This window comes from Pelophylax lessonae (assembly GCF_965119305.1).
Source record: "Pelophylax lessonae genome assembly, chromosome: 12".
In the NCBI taxonomy this organism is placed as follows: Eukaryota; Metazoa; Chordata; class Amphibia; order Anura; family Ranidae; genus Pelophylax; species Pelophylax lessonae.
In genome coordinates, this window is record NC_138779.1 from 174,660,072 (window position 1) to 174,676,495 (window position 16,424).

Here is a 16,424-nt window from a genome sequence, read left to right on the forward strand (position 1 = left end):
CTCTCTGCAGCTGTGTGACGGTGCTTTGGGACCTGTGACTGACTGAGTGACAACCAACCTGTGACTGACTGACCATAGGGATCTGTGACTGACTGACCTTGCTTGCGACCGTCAGCGAATGACAGACTGCTCTGCGACTGACAGACTGCTCTGCGACTGACAGACTGCCTGCGACTGACAGACTGTTCTACGACTGTTCTGCGACTGACAGACTGCTCTGCGACTGACAGACTGCCTGCGACTGACAGACTGTTCTGCGACTGACAGACTGTTCTGCGACTGACAGACTGCCTGCGACTGACAGACTGTTCTGCGACTGACAGACTGCTCTGTTACCGACCGACGGTGCTCTGCGACCGACCGACGGTGCTCTGCGACTGACCGACGGCGCTCTTGACTGATCGACCGTGAGTATTTTAGAGACTGGTGAGTATCTTAGCGACTAGTGAGCATCTTGCGACTGGTTAGCATCTTGCGAGGGTTAGCATCTTGCGACTGGTGAGTATATTTGCAACTGGTGTGTATCGGGTGAGTATCTTGCGACTGGTGAGATTCTTTGCGACTGGTAAGTATCTTTGCGACTGGTGAGTATCTTGCGACTGGTGAGTATCTTTGCAACTGGTGAGTATCTTTGCGACTGGTGAGTATCTTGCGACTGGTGAGTATCCTTGCGACTGGTGAGTATCCTTGCGACTGGTGAGTATCCTTGCGACTAGCGAGTATCTTTGCGACTGGTGAGTATCGTTGCAACTGGTGAGTATCTTGCGACTGGTGAGTATCTTTGCGTCTGTTGGATCTTTGCGACTGGTGAGTATCTTAGTGACTGGTTAGTATATTAGCGACTGGTGAGGACCCCAGGTTTAGTACCAGGGGAGACAGAGGTAGTGTAGGTAAGGAAGAGCAGGCCGTTAATATTATCCCCATAGAGTAGAGGGTAATAATGTCCGACAGGATTGCGGATGCCACTCAGTGCACTTCTTGCTGCATGTATGCGTTCCTTGATGAACCATTCGAGGGCGAATACTGCTGTGCAAGATGTGAGCGACTTGTTGCTCTGGTAGACCAGATCCTGGACCTACAGAACACAGTGGCAACACTGCGTGGCATCAACAACCTGGAAAGGAGCTTGGACATTACCTATCAGGCCCTGGCAGGGGCCAGCATAGAGGAGGGAGGAATAGAGGAGACGCAAGCAGCAGAGGTACGCAGCTGGGTGACCGTTAGGAATGTTAGTGGGAGGAGAGTCAGGGAGGCCAATCCTGAGTTGGTACACCCTAACAAACCTGCCGAGTTGCAGGTTGAGGGGGATATGAACTCAGGGGTGGCAGTGCTGGAGCATGCGCCCTCCCCCAGCTGCCAGGGGAGGGACGGCTCCAGGAAGAAGGGGGGCCGTAACTCAGGAAAGGTTAGAAAGGTTGTGGTAGTGGGGGACTCAATTATCAAGAGGACAGAGAGGGCAATCTGTGAAAAAGATCTCGTGAACCGAACAGTTTGTTGTTTACAGGGCGCCCGCGTTCGGCATATCGCAGATCTGGCAGACAGATTGTTGTGTGGGGCTGGGGATGACCCAGCAGTCATGGTGCATGTGGGCACTAATGACAAAGTTAAAGGTAGGTGGAGGATCCTTAAGAACGATTTCAGGGACTTAGGTAATAGATTGAGGAAAAGGACCTCCAAGGTGGTTTTCTCTGAAATACTGCCGGTACCTCGAGCCACACAGGAGAGGCAGAAGGAGATTAGGGAACTTAACAAGTGGCTGAGGAATTGGTGTAGGAAGGAGGGGTTTGGGTTCCTGGAGAACTGGGCTAACTTCTCAGTCGGCTACCGGCTCTTTAGTAAGGATTGGCTGCACCTTAATGGGGACGGTACAGCTCTTTTGGGGAGAAAGATGGCCACCAAGTTGGAGGGGCTTTTAAACTAGGAGACGGGGGGGAGGGCTCAGAAGTAGAGTCAGTCAGGAGGGAGCAGAGGACTGAAGGCAGCTGTAGTGTCAGCAGCGACAGTAGGTCCACAATGTCAATTGGCAGGTCTGTGCGGAAAAATCTCAGACCAAACAGGAATAAACATAACCGCCAATTGCGCTTAACTTCCGTAAAACTAAGAGGGGTATATGCTAATGCCAGGAGCCTAGCTAATAAAATGGATGAGTTGGAAATATTAGTATATGAGGAGGACATAGACCTTGTGGGAATAACAGAAACTTGGTTCGACCCCTCACATGACTGGCTGGCCAATATCCAAGGGTATTCGGTGTACCGGAAGGACAGGGTAGGAAAAAGAGGTCGAGGGGTATGTCTCTATGTCAAGAACAATATAAAGGTGACAGAAAGGAGTGACATTACGGATGGGATGAGCATGGATTTAGAATCTGTGTGGGTTGAACTCCATAAGGAAGGAGAAAAGGGGAAAGTAATTGTGGGGGTTTGCTATAGGCCACCTAACCAAGGGGAGGAGGTAGAGCTGGAATTTTTAGCACTAATGGGTAAAGTGGCAAAATTGGCATCAGTCATCATATTGGGGGACTTCAATTATCCCGACATTGACTGGGAAGAGGGGACTACACACTCACAGAAGGCCCGTCTATTCACGGAAACCTTACAGGATAATTACATGTCACAGTTGGTGGATTCCCCTACCAGAGAAAACGCAGTCCTGGATCTATTGCTCACTAATGACCCAGACCTAATCTCGGAGGTAGGAGTCCAGGACAACCTGGGCTCTAGCGATCACAGGATGATCACATTTAGTGTAAATAACAATATAACAAGGCAAGTGGGGAATATAAGAACCCTAAACTTCAGAAGGGCAAACTTTCCAAAATTGTACTCATTGATGGAAAGGGTAAACTGGGACCAAACCCTGGGATCCCTGACCACAGAGGAAAAATGGGAATGCTTTAGGAACATATTAAGCAAAGGCATCTTGCAGTGCATTCCTATGGGAAATAAATTTAGAAGAGACAAAGCCAAACCTGGCTGGCTAAACCGTAGCGTCAAAAAACTTATTAGGGGAAAAAAATTGGCCTTCAAGAAGTATAAATCAGAGGGCACAGTATCGGCTTTCGAGCAATACAAGTAGGCAAATAAGAAAAGTAAACAAGAAATAAAGATGGCTAAAATCATCTTTGAGAGACAAATAGTAGAGGATAGTAAAAAAAACCCAAAGAAATTCTTTAAATATATCAACAGCAAAAAAACTAAGGCAGAGCATATTGCACACATAATTAACAATGATGGGAGGATGGTTACAGAAGACACTGAAAAAGCAACTGTGCTGAATGCTTTTTTCTCGTCAGTCTTTACACAGGAAACGGAGGGGTACACTGTCCATGACTGAATGGCTAGTAGTAATACACAGGACTTGCCACTATGGCTAACAGAGGGTGAAATCAGGGAAAGGCTGGATAAACTTAACAAAACAAATCACCAGGCCCGGATGGCGTACATCCGAGAGTACTCAAGGAACTCAGTAAAGTTATATCGAGACCACTGTTCCTGATCTTTGCTGACAGTATTAGGACAGGAGATGTACCAGGGGATTGGAAGAAAGCCAACGTGATTCCGATATTCAAAAAGGGGCAGAGGCATATCCCGGGAAATTATAGGCCTGTCAGTTTGACATCAATAGTATGTAAACTTCTGGAGGGGATGATAAGGGACTATATCGTAGAGTTTGCTAAAGACAACAACATCATCAGCAGTAATCAGCACGGGTTTACAAATGGGCGTTCTTGTCAAACCAATCTCTTAACATTTTACGAGGAGGTGAGCTGTGAGCTTGATAGGGGGAGACCAGTGGATGTGGTGTACTTGGATTTCGCTAAGGCGTTTGATACAGTTCCCCACAAGCGCTTAATTTATAAAATAAGGTCTGCAGGTATCGATAGCAGGGTTTGCTCTTGGATACGGAATTGGCTTAAAAGGCGTGTCCAAAGGGTAGTAATAAACAGCGCATACTCAGACTGGTCTGAGGTGGTAAGCGGGGTCCCCCAAGGCTCAGTCTTGGGACCAACCTTGTTCAATTTATTCATAAACAACATTGAGGTCGGGATCAGTAGTTCGATATCAGTTTTTGCAGATGACACAAAATTGGCCAGGGCAATAACTTCACAACATGAAGCAGATATCCTACAGAATGACCTGGACAAAATTACAGAGTGGGCAACGACATGGCAAATGAGGTTTAACGTGGAGAAGTGTAAGGTTTTGCACTTGGGGACTAAAAACATAAAAACACAATACACGTTAGGAGGGGAACCCTTGGGGGAATCAAAAATGGAGAAGGATCTGGGAGTCTTGGTTGATGATAGATTAGGCAACAGCATGCAATGTCAAGCGGCAGCTGCCAAAGCCAGCAGAACATTAGCATGCATAAAGAAAGGGATGCATTCCAGAGATAAGACTATAATCCTTCCACTTTATAAAACTCTGGTCCGACCGCATCTGGAGTATTCTGTCCAGTTCTGGTCGCCAGTCCTCAGGAGGGATGTGTTGGAGCTGGAGAGAGTCCAGAGAAGGGCAACTAAACTAATTAGGGGATTGGAGGACCTTGACTATGAAGAGCGTCTACAATCGCTCGATTTATTCTCCCTGGAGAAGAGACGTCTGAGGGGGGACATGATAGCAATTTATAAATATCTTAATGGGGATCCCAGCTTAGAAAAAAATCTGTTCATTCGAAGGGATTGCATGAGGACTCGAGGGCATACAATGCGATTAGAGGAGAAGCGTTTTAACCTCAGGCAACGTGGGAGGTTCTTTACTGTTAGGGCTACAAGATTGTGGAATTCTCTACCACAAGAGGTGGTTTCTGCGGGTAGTATGGTGGCTTTCAAAAGACTCTTAGACTTACATCTCAAGGATCAGAACATTCAGGCGTATGTGAGATGATTACAGCCACACACACCTACACAGGTTGAACTAGATGGACTAATGTCTTTATTCAACCTCACCTACTATGTAACTATGTAAACCCACGTTTGACTGCACGATCCCTCCAGAAAGATCTGGCAGACACTGGAGTTGTGGTACACTATTCCACTATAAAGAGATACTTCATGGAAGAGTCATCAGAAGAAAACCTCTTCTACGTCCTCACCACAAAAATCAGCGTTTGAACTTTGCAAATGAACATATAGACAAGCCTGATGCATTTTAGAAACAAGTTCTGTGGACCGATGAGGTTAAAATTGAACTTTTTGGCCGGAAGGAGCAAAGGTACGTTTGGAGAAGAAGGGGCACAGAGTTTAATAAAAAGAACCTCTGTCCAACTATTAAGCAGGGGGGTGGATCAATCATGCTTTGGAGTTGTATTGCAGCCAGTGGCACAGGGAACATCTAGAACGAGTAGGGAACGAGTAGAAGGAAAAATGGATTCAATAAAATTTCAGCAAATTTTGGATGGTAACTTGATGCCATCTGTGAAAAAGCTGAAGTTAAAGAGAGGATGGCTTCTACAAATGGATAATAATCCTAAACACACCTCGAAATCCACGGGGGATTACATCAAGAGGCGTAAACTGAAGGTTTTGCCATGGCCTTCACAATCTCCTGACCTCAACATAATTGAAAATCTATGGATAGACCTTAAAAGAGCAGTGCGTGACAGACAGCCCAGAAATCTCAAAGAACTGGAAGACTTTTGTAAGGAAGAATGGGCAAAGATACCTCAAACAAGAATTGAAAGACTCTTGGCTGGCTACAAAAAGCGTTTACAAGCTGTGATACTTGACAAAGGGGGCAGTACAAGATATTAACTCTGCAGGGTGCCCAAACATTTGCAGATGCCATTTTTTTGTTTTCTGTTATTTTGAAAGTGTAAATGATGGAAATAAAATCAAACTTTTGTTGACATATTATAAGAATGTCTAATCTGTAATTTGATGCCTTTTGGATATTTTTCCATCTTTCCTTGGCTTCTTTATGCACATCAATACAAATTTTTACCTGGGGTGGCCAAACTTTCCATCCCCACTGTATACATGCATATATATATGTATATATATATATATATATATATATATATATATATATATATATATATATATATATATATATATATATATATATATACATATATATATATATATATATATATATATATATACATACATACACACGCACAGATATATATATATATATATATATATATATATATATCTGTGTGTATATATGTGTATATATATATATATATATATCTATCACATATATACATGTGTATATATATATATATGCAGAGCTTTGCGAAAGTATTCGCCCCCCTCGAACTTTTCAAACTTTTGCCACATTTTAGGCTTCAAACATAAAGATATAAAACTGTAATTTTTTGTGAAGAATCAACAACAAGTGGGACACAATCATGAAGTGGAACAAAATTTATTGGATATTTCAAACTTTTTTAACAAATAAAAAACTGAAAAATTGGGTGTGCAAAATTATTCAGACCCCTTAAGTTAATACTTTGTAGCGCCACCTTTTGCTGCGATTACAGCTGTAAGTCGCTTGGGGTATGTCTCTATCAGTTTTGCACATCGAGAGACTGAAATTTTTGCCCATTCCTCCTTGCAAAACAGCTCGAGCTCAGTGAGGTTGAATGGAGAGCGTTTGTGAACAGCAGTTTTCAGTTCTTTCCACAGATTCTCGATTGGATTCAGATCTGGACTTTGACTTGGCCATTCCAACACCTGGATATGTTTATTTGTGAACCATTCCATTGTAGATTTTGCTTTATGTTTTGGATCATTGTCTTGTTGGAAGACAAATCTCCGTCCCAGTCTCAGGTCTTTTGCAGACTCCATCAGGTTTTCTTCCAGAATGGTCCTGTATTAATTATGATAGCTTTTATTGCGCTGGATGTCCTCCCTTTTAATACCCCATAATGACAAAATGAAAGAAGTTTGTTTGAAACCTTTGAACATTTATTAAAAAAAAAAAAAGGAAAAAATCCCATGTACATAAGTATTCACAGCCTTTGCCATGACACTCAAAATTAAACTCAGTTGCAGCCTTCGAAGCTGCGACTGATCATCCTTGAGATGTATCTACAACTTGATTGGAGTCCACCTGTGGTAAATTCAGTTGATTGGACATCATTTGAAAAGGCACAAACCTGTCTATATAAGGTCCCACAGTTAACAGTGCATGTCAGAGCACAAACCAAGCCATGAAGTCCAAGGAATTGTCTGTAGACCTCTGAGACAGCATTGTATCGAGACACAGATCTGGGGAAGGGTGCAGAAAATTTTCAGCAGCATTGAAGGTCCCAATGAGCACAGTGCTCTCCATCATCCTTGAATGAAAGAAGTTAGGAACCACCAGGACTCTTCCTAGAGGGGGCTGCCCAGCCAAACTGAACGATCAGGAGAGAAGGCCTTAATCAGGGAGGTGACCAAGTACCCGATTGTCACTCTGACAGAGCTTTAGCATTTCTGTGTGTAGAAAGGAGAACTTTCCAGAAGAACAACCATCTCTGCAGCACTCCACCAGTCCAATCAGGCATCTATGGTAGAGTGGCCTGAAGGAAGACACTCCTCAGAAAAAGGCACATGACAGCCCACCTGGAGCCTGTCGAAAGGCACCTGAAAGACTCTTAGACCACGAGAAAGAAAATTCTCTGGTCTGATGAAACAAAGCTTGAACTCTTTGGCCTGAATGGCAAGCGTCATATCTGGAGGAAACCAGGCACCACTCATCACCTGGCCAATACTATCCCTACAGTGAAGCATGATGGTGGCAGCATCAGGTTGTGGGGATATTTTTTGGTGGCAGGAACTGGGAGACTAGTCAGGATTGAGGGAAAGATGAATGCAGCAATGTCCTTGATGATAACCTGCTCCAGAGTGCTATGGACCTCAAACTGGGATGAAGGTTCATCTTCAAACAGGACAATTACCCCATGCACACAGCCAAGATAATAAAGGAGTGGTAATGGGACAACTCTGTGAATGTCCCTGAGTGGCCCAGCCAGAGCCCAGACTTGAACCCGATTGAACATCTGTGCAGAGATCCGAAATTGGCTGTGTACTGATGCTCCCCATTCAACCTGATGGAGCTTGAGAGGTCCTTTAAAGAAGAATGGGAGAAACTGCCCTAAAAATAGTTGTGCCAAGCTTGTAGCATCATACTCAAAAAGACTTGAGGCTGTAATTGGTGCCAAAGGTGCTTCAAAGTATTGAGCAAAGGCTGTGAATACTTTTTTACATGGGATTTTTTTCCTTTTTTATTTGTAATAAATTTGCAAAGATCTAAAACAAATGCCTTTCACGTGGTCATTATGGGGGTATTGTTTAGAATTTTGAGGAAAATAATACATTTTAGAATAAAGCTGTACCATAACAAAATGCGGAAAAAGTGAAGTGCTGTGAATACTTTCTGGATGCACTGTTACTAAAGGCAAAACTTTGTTTTAAGTTTTGGATAAGCTGGAGAGGTATTAGAACACTTGTCAGAGTTTTTTTTGCCATCTGTGCCAGCCGTAGGGAGTTATGACAACCATTGTCACCAAAACGGGAATAGAGGGGAAATCGTCCAGTAGTTCTGGTGACCCTGGTGACAACCAGGTCAAATGATAAAAAAAAATCACAGTAGTTAAAACCCTCACTTACTCCATCCAAGATAAAAATAATGGTTTGCTTTGCCTCTATTTGCCCTGTGCCACCACTAGAGGGCAACTTTGATAACACCTTGAAGATCTTCACCTTCACAATAGGAATGGCTCTGCAGACTTGCTCTGCTTTTGTAAATGCTTCCGACTGTGAGAGTGAGCAATAAACAGCATATCAGGATATTATGCAAGTGCGGGATATTTTCTCACCTGCATCCAGCCCCCTATCTTTACAGCTCGTCAGCTTTCGTCTCAGTTATTTCCTTTGGTTCCTTTATAACATTATTGTTACGCTGTATACGTTTAAGAAGAAAAGTGTTTTTTCCTGTTAAGTCATGTGCAGCTGGTGGCAGTTGGTGGGGAAGGGGGGGATCCAAGAACTGCCAGAATGTCACAAGATGATTATACAACCTTCCTTCTTTCGCAGTCCCCAGAGGTGTGACTGTATGCTAACAAAGTCATTATTTTAGAATGTTAAACCCTACCGTGGGGATCACATGGCAAGCAAAAAAATGGAGCTGAAATGCTGGAGAAATAAATATTTCTCAATTGCATTTTACAAGAAAATATATCATACAAAACTTTTTGTTTACATTAATGAAGAACTGTTTGCATGAAAACCTCGTCACCTAATTCAAGCGAAATGAAAATTCAGGAAGACAAGCATAATTTCTGAGGAACGAACACTTGTACAGTCAGCATACTGGAGTCTTTTTTACAGTAAATAAGAATTCCAGATATGGTATATTTTTACATAGTAGCTGGACCAACATTAACTATGTACAGTATCTCACAAAAGTGAGTACACCCCTCACATTTTTGAAAATATTTTATTATATCTTTTCATGTGACATCACTGAAGAAATGACACTTTGCTACAATGTAAAGTAGTGAGTGTACAGCTTGTATAACAGTGTAAATTTGCAGTCCCCCCAAAATAACTCAACACACAGCCATTAATATCTAAACCGCTGGCAACAAAATTGAACACACCCCTAAGTCACAATGTCCAAATTGGGCCCAAAGTGTCAATATTTTGTGTGGCCACCATTATTTTCCAGCTCTGCCTTTACCCTCTTGGGCATGGAGTTCCCCAGAGCTTCACAGGTTGCCACTGGAGTCCTCTTCCACTCCTCCATGATGACATCACGGAGCTGGTGGATATTAGAGACCTTGCGCTCCTCCACCTACTGTTTGAGAATGCCCCACAGATGCTCAATAGGGTTTAGGTCTGGAGTCATGCTTGGCCAGTCCATCACCTTTACCCTTAGCTTCTTAAGCAAGGCAGTGGTCGTTTTGGAGATGTGTTTGTGGTCGTTATCATGTTGGAATACTGCCCTGCGGCCCAGTCCCTGAAGGGACGGGATCATGCTGTGCTTCAGTATGTCACAGTACATGTTGGTATTCATGGTTCCCTCAATGAACTGTAGCTCCCCACAGTCGGCAGCACTCATGGAAAACCAGACCATGACACTACCACCACCATGCTTGACTGTAGGTGAGACACACTTGTCTTTGTACCCCTTACCTGGTTGCCTCCACACACGCTTGACCCCATCTGAACCAAATAAGTTTATCCTGGTCTCATTAGACCGCAGTACATGGTTCCAGTAATCCAGGTCCTTAGTCTGCTTGTCTTCAGTAAACTGTTTGCGGGCTTTCTAGTGCATCATCTTTAGAAGAGGCTTCCTTCTGGGACGACAGTCATGCAGACCAATTTGATGCAGTGTGCGGCGTATGGTCTGAGCACTGACAGGCTGACCCCCCCACCCCTTCAACCTCTGCAGCAATGCTGGCAGCACTCATACGTCTTTTTACAGACAACCTCTGGATATGGTTAAATGGGGGTGATGGTGCGCCTCAAGGGTGAAATAAATAAACATAAGTTGGAGTGCTTACAGGTATTAGTTTCACAATTGTTGGGTGAATCTCATAATCTTAAAATACAGTTGTGCATAAATACATAAATATCATTAAAAACTTGTGACAAAATTACTAATTATCTAAAGTGCTCGGTGCTTACGGTGATATGTCTCCTTAAAATAAACAAAATACAACAGAATGCTGACAAGTATGTGATTATTCAAATCCGCATAAATAAATGTCCAATAAAAGGTTTATCTTCAATCCAATTAAAAAAACGATTCAAAGGTGCATTATTGTGAAAATAAATGATGTGACTCATTTCCTCCACCTTGTGCCACTTCTAGGTGTGCTAAATTCTCACCTCAAACAAGAGGGTCAAACGCCTGTGTTAAATGCCTTTTCTCCAGCGTGGTATCTTATGGCTCCCGGGTCCTTCCTAAGGGATCCTGTGTATATTCCCGGTCAGGGATTTGTATCTGGGACTCCTTACATGCGGGTTCCTTCTTTAGTAACTCCACCTCAGGGGCTCATTAAATAGATAAGGCCATCATGGTGCAGTATTAAAAACTCTTTTTATTGTAAATAAAGTAATGCACTTAAAGTTTTAGTTCTTGTTTTCAGCATAAAACATGTGTAAACAGCGCTATGGGGACTCCGTCCCGTCCGACACGTCACTTCCGTTTTTTTGGGTACCTCCTACGCGTTGCGTCACGGAATCACGTGACTTCCTCAGGGAGTGCCCTTAGCTGGATGTGACGCACTTAATATACCGGCAGAGCCGGAAATGTGTAAACCACCATTTTGGAAAATCTATGTACTTGAATCCCGGCGGAAATAATGAATCCGCCATCTTGCCAATTCTCATACCCACTGTTCTCTATTACGATTACATCTATTTTAGCAATTGTTTACACCGGAAGTGAGGTTGATATCGCTGTGTACTTCTTTTCTACAAATATATATCTCCATAAATCTTTATCAAATACGCTATTCCAACAGATATACATATTAAAAACAAAACCTAAAGCCATAGTAAAAAGGAGAAAAACAAATGCTGTATACTTCCTCTCTACAAAATATATGTCTCCATAAATCCTATATGAATACTCTATTCCGGCATATATTAAAATTATAGCCTAAAGCCCTAATAAAAAGAGAAGAAGAACTGCTGAGGAGAACGTACTATATTAAAACCATAATTATTCTCTTTATATATTAATCAAAATGTTTGGAATATTCTTTATATATTATTTATTGATTATATTGACAACTACAACCCCATTTCATAGATATCCTTTAAAATGTATTTATTTCAACAGCATAGATCTATTAAAATTCCTAGTTAAGATATATTCCTTTATAAAATATTTTTAAAATGTTTTTATTTCTTATTAAAAATGCCTGTGGGTGAGGGAATTAGATTAGATATAAGAACTAAAGAAATGTGTTTCATTATAAAATTGATTAATCAAAACTTCATAGGCAATGTTATTAGGTACTGTCAGTGTGCTAACCTTACCATAGGTGTATACCTCTGGATATGACACTGAGCACATGCACTCAACTAGTAGAACCTGTCCTGTTAAACCGTTGTATTCCACCGTGCTGCAGCTCAGTTTCAGGGTCTTGGCAATCTTCTTATAGCCTAGGCCATCTTTATGTGGAGCAACAATTGTTTTTTCCAGATACTCAGAGAGTTCTTTGCCAGGAAGTGTCATGTTGAACTTCCAGTGACCAGTATGAGAGAGTAACACCAAATTTAACACACCTGCTCCCCATTCACACCTGAAACATTGTAACACTAAAGAGCCACATGACACCGGGGAGGGAAAATGGTTAATTGGGCCCAGTTTGGACATTTTGACTTAGGGGTGTACTCACTTTTGTTACCAGCTGTTTAGACATTAATGGCTGTGTGTTGAGTTATTTTGAGAGGACAGCTAATTTACACTGTTATACAAGCTGTACACTCACTACTTTACATTGTAGCAAAGTGTAATTTCTTCAGTGTTGTCACATGAAAAGACATAATAAAATATTTACAAAAATGTGAGGGGTGTACTCACTTTTGAGAGATACTGTATATACCATACCTGGCTGATGCCCCTGGAAGATGAAAATGACTGAAGAAGATACAGCTCCTCCAGTGACCTCCGTTTGCTTCCAGGTCCCATGCTGAGCAGCTGGCCTGCTGCATTCTGAAAACAGGAGGTCAGCCATTTAGCATAGGCGCCATTCAAAGAGTAATTGTATTTTCTGAATAAATGTAAATTATTCTCAAATTAGATGAGGTGGAGAGTGTGAACATACCTATTAAGTACTAGCCCAGGGAGCAAATCCTGCTCCTTAGCTCAGTCCTTCACTAGTCTATATGCCTGCTGATTCCTGTTTTGTTCTTCATACTCTTTTAAATTTATGTAGCACTACTCCCTTGGGAGCTGCTGGCTACGGATCCCCCTGGGTTACCCATAGCAACAACATCACGGTTTAGCATTTTCAAAGTGCTTTGCTCAGTCACGAAACAGTCTAGGGGTTTTGTTTTTTTTTTGTAGTTTTTTTTGATAACTTGGATAGGAGAAGGGATGAGTGGGATACTCCAACTTGAATAAACTATGCACAATTTGCTGGGACTTCTAGAGATAACTGAGTGCCGCAAGGCCGCTGCTTCACCTTGTCATTAGCAGTGAAGAAAAAATCGAATGGACTTGTATTGCTCTGTGAATCGCTCTTCAGGGCCCAACTAGGCACCACCTTTATCCCTATTCTTCAGGGTTCTACACGGCACCCCCTTTACTATACTTCTCTCTGTGTGAGCTAGCTCCTTGATCCCCTGACTTCACTGGAGTGGTCCCCTTCCTGGGCCGACCCTTGGCAAGTCCCACAGTACTCACGAACACTCTTTTTTTTATAGAGAGAGACTCTGCCAGCAACTCCACCGTCAGCTACACTGGATCCTCTGCAGCTCAGCTCCACACCTGGCTCACTAGGCCGACTGCCCAAGGCCACCTTCCTCATACAAAGTAGGAGGAGAGACCAGCCATCTGCCTCCTCCTGGGACTCTGCTTTTCGCCAAAGACACCCTGTCACATGTCCCCCCCCCCCGGCTTTTATGAGCAATCCCAGGATGCATTGCAAGAATGCCCTCCCACTGGGACTCCCACAAAAGCCAATGTGTCATTGGCTGGGTATCCTCCACTGTCCAACAAGCTCCCTTATTGGTTACAGTGGGTACACTCCTTTAGACCCAGTGATTCACACCTGGAGACATGCAACAGGCAACCTAACAGATCAGGCTCCCCTGATAAGCAGAAGGAGCAATATATGCTTTTTCCTAGCACCTACCTAGTAGGGTGCTACATCTACCTATGTCAATTTTGCACACATTTGTAATGCTATTTTTCATATCCATCTTTATTGATTCCACCAAACTCAGTTGAATTATCTAACTAATCAAATTAAAGCAGAACTACATTGTATCTGAGCACAATAAACCAAAAATGCTGCTTAATTCATTTTTAATGTTCAAAACAAACTCCCCTATCCACCCATGTCTCTATGCTTTATGTTTCTGAGCACTCACTTAGAAAAACAACCCCTAGCATTTCTGGGCATGACCATGTTGAGTAAGGGAAAATTATTAATGTAGCAATTACACCTGGAATCAATCTCCCCTTACCTTAGGCACACAGGCAGGAAGGTGTGCTTAGCTGAGAAAACAACTCCTCCCCTCCCGAAGACTCCTGGAATGTATGACATTGCCTAGTCATGGAAACTAGAAAGTAACTAAGAAATGTAAAAAATAGTTTAAAACAAGTAAATATCATATACTTTCCTATCTATTTACTAATGCTAGCAGCAAAGGGATTCAAAGTAGTCAATGATGATTGAGAGAGTGAAGTTCTTCTTTGAAGCTTAAGTTTAGTCATTTTTTTTTTATCAGCACCAGGGATGATACTTATATTGAATCAAATGTGTCCCTTGTGCTGGTGGCTGCTCTGTTTGTTGAACTACTCTTTCTTCTGTCCCCCCCCCCCTGAAGCTGGGTCTTCCAGTGTTCCGAGGGGGGGGGGGTTAAATATGTAAATATGAGCTGCTAAGCCACACACTCATAAAAATTGCCCATTCCATCCCCCCACTCTATTAATAAAAGTGGTAATATCACTTCCTGCAATGAAAGGCATCCTCTATGAATTGAGGAGACGGGCATTTCATTCATCTGCCTGTCCTCTCAGTGGAAGAAATGTCCCTTGTGTTGATTAAAAAGAAAACGTTAACCTAGAAGGTAGGTTTAGCTTTTTTAGAAAAAAAAATTAAAGGTGAACACCTTACACCCTCCTAACACCTCCCCCCAGCCCCCGCCCCCAGTCTCCCATGTACTTACCTCTGTGGGTGATGTGCTCTCAGTGCCAACAGCTAGTGCAGCGTCCGGGGATTTTAAAGGCCTGCTATTTTCCCTCTTCTCTGTGCAGGGCTTCCAGGACAGATCAGAGTAATGCTCTGTGCCCGTGCTGACCAATGAGAATTGCTCCACCCAATGAGGTAAGTACAGCAGTGACCGATAGGGCGTGGGGAGGTTGCACAGTATTAGGTCACTTTTTCATTTTTTCTGAAAAGGTGAACTTAAACTTTAAAGCGGAGTTCCACCCAAATGTGGAATTTCCGCTCATTTGCTTCCTCCCCCCCCTCCAGTGCCACATTTGGCACATTTCAGGGGGGAACGGGTACCTGTTTTTGACAGGTACCCTTCCCCACTTCCGGGAAATGGCGACGTGGCGAAGTGAGGTCCCCTCCTCCTACCCCCCGCCGCCGAGCCAATCCGAATGCGCAGCAGTGACCCGCCCGTGAAGCTGGAAGGCTTCACTGACAGGTTCCCTTACCGGCAATGGCGGTGGCAGCACCCGACAGCCGATGGAAACATCGGCTGTGGTGCCGACATCGCTGGACTTCAGGACAAGTAAGAATCCTAATATTAAAAGTCAGCAGCTACAGTATGTGTAATTTTTGGAGGGGGGGGGGCGGAACTTTAAAGCTTTAAGTATAAGTGCCCATTCAGACTGGCGCGACACGACTTGCTGGGGCGACCTGTGACAGCGTGCAACGCGACCTCGGCGCGACTTGCAGGGACTTCATATAATTGAAGTCAATGCAAGTCGCCTCCAGGTCGCCCCAAAGTAGTACAGGACCCTTTTTCTAAGTCGGAGCGACTTGTGTCGCTCCTATTATAACGGGTCCTGTGCTAATCAATAGCGAGCGACCGACCGCGACTTGTCAGGCGACCAAGTCGCCTGACAAGTCGCGCTAGTGTGAATGGACCCTAATAAGACAGGATAACACGTCCCAATATGAGGAGGGGGCCAAGGGCAACCAAAACCCACACCAAGAAACTAACGCTTTACAAAAATACTATTTAAAAACAAATTAGTCAAATTTATTCTCTAATAACACAAATATAATAGTTAAACATTGAGGGGGTTTATTGCTCATTTAAACTGTATATACATCCAAAACATGTATTTTTAGTTTTAGAAAGTGTAAGGAAGGGTTGTTACAACCCCTATCCAGTTACTTATTGTATTGTCTTGTGTCCTGCTGCAGAGATTTTCCTTTACTTCCTGTTCCGTGGATACAACAGGAAATGAGAGGAAATCTCTTTCAGTGAGAATGGTCACCTGGACAATTATAGGGGTGAATCGCCCCAGTTGGGACACAATCAGCAATAAACACTTGAAAAATGTTCTGATTCTTCACGCACTCCATCCAAATCTTAAAAAAATGCCTGTACATGTAAATACACTTTAGGGATAATCTATCGAGCCATACAAAACATTCATTTATAGCTTTTGGGCATTTGTTCGTTTAATATTTTTATTTTAGCATATTTACCACTACATACATATTTCCTGTCTCATAGGCTTTTTACCAGGATCAGAGATGCGGTGAGTCAGAGTGACACACCG

At 43.1% G+C, this 16,424-nt stretch overlaps 1 protein-coding gene across 1 annotated transcript in view; it reads left to right on the plus strand.

Moving 5' to 3' along the window:
* The first annotated feature begins 517 nt into the window (after positions 1-517).
* LOC309568417 (sodium-dependent neutral amino acid transporter B(0)AT2-like) overlaps positions 518-16,424 on the plus strand; it is a 500,552-nt gene continuing 484,645 nt past the window's right edge. Inside the window, exon 1 of the mRNA XM_082274084.1 lies at positions 518-528. The gene's annotated coding sequence lies outside the window, so the exon portion shown is untranslated. The remainder of the gene's footprint in view (positions 529-16,424) is intronic.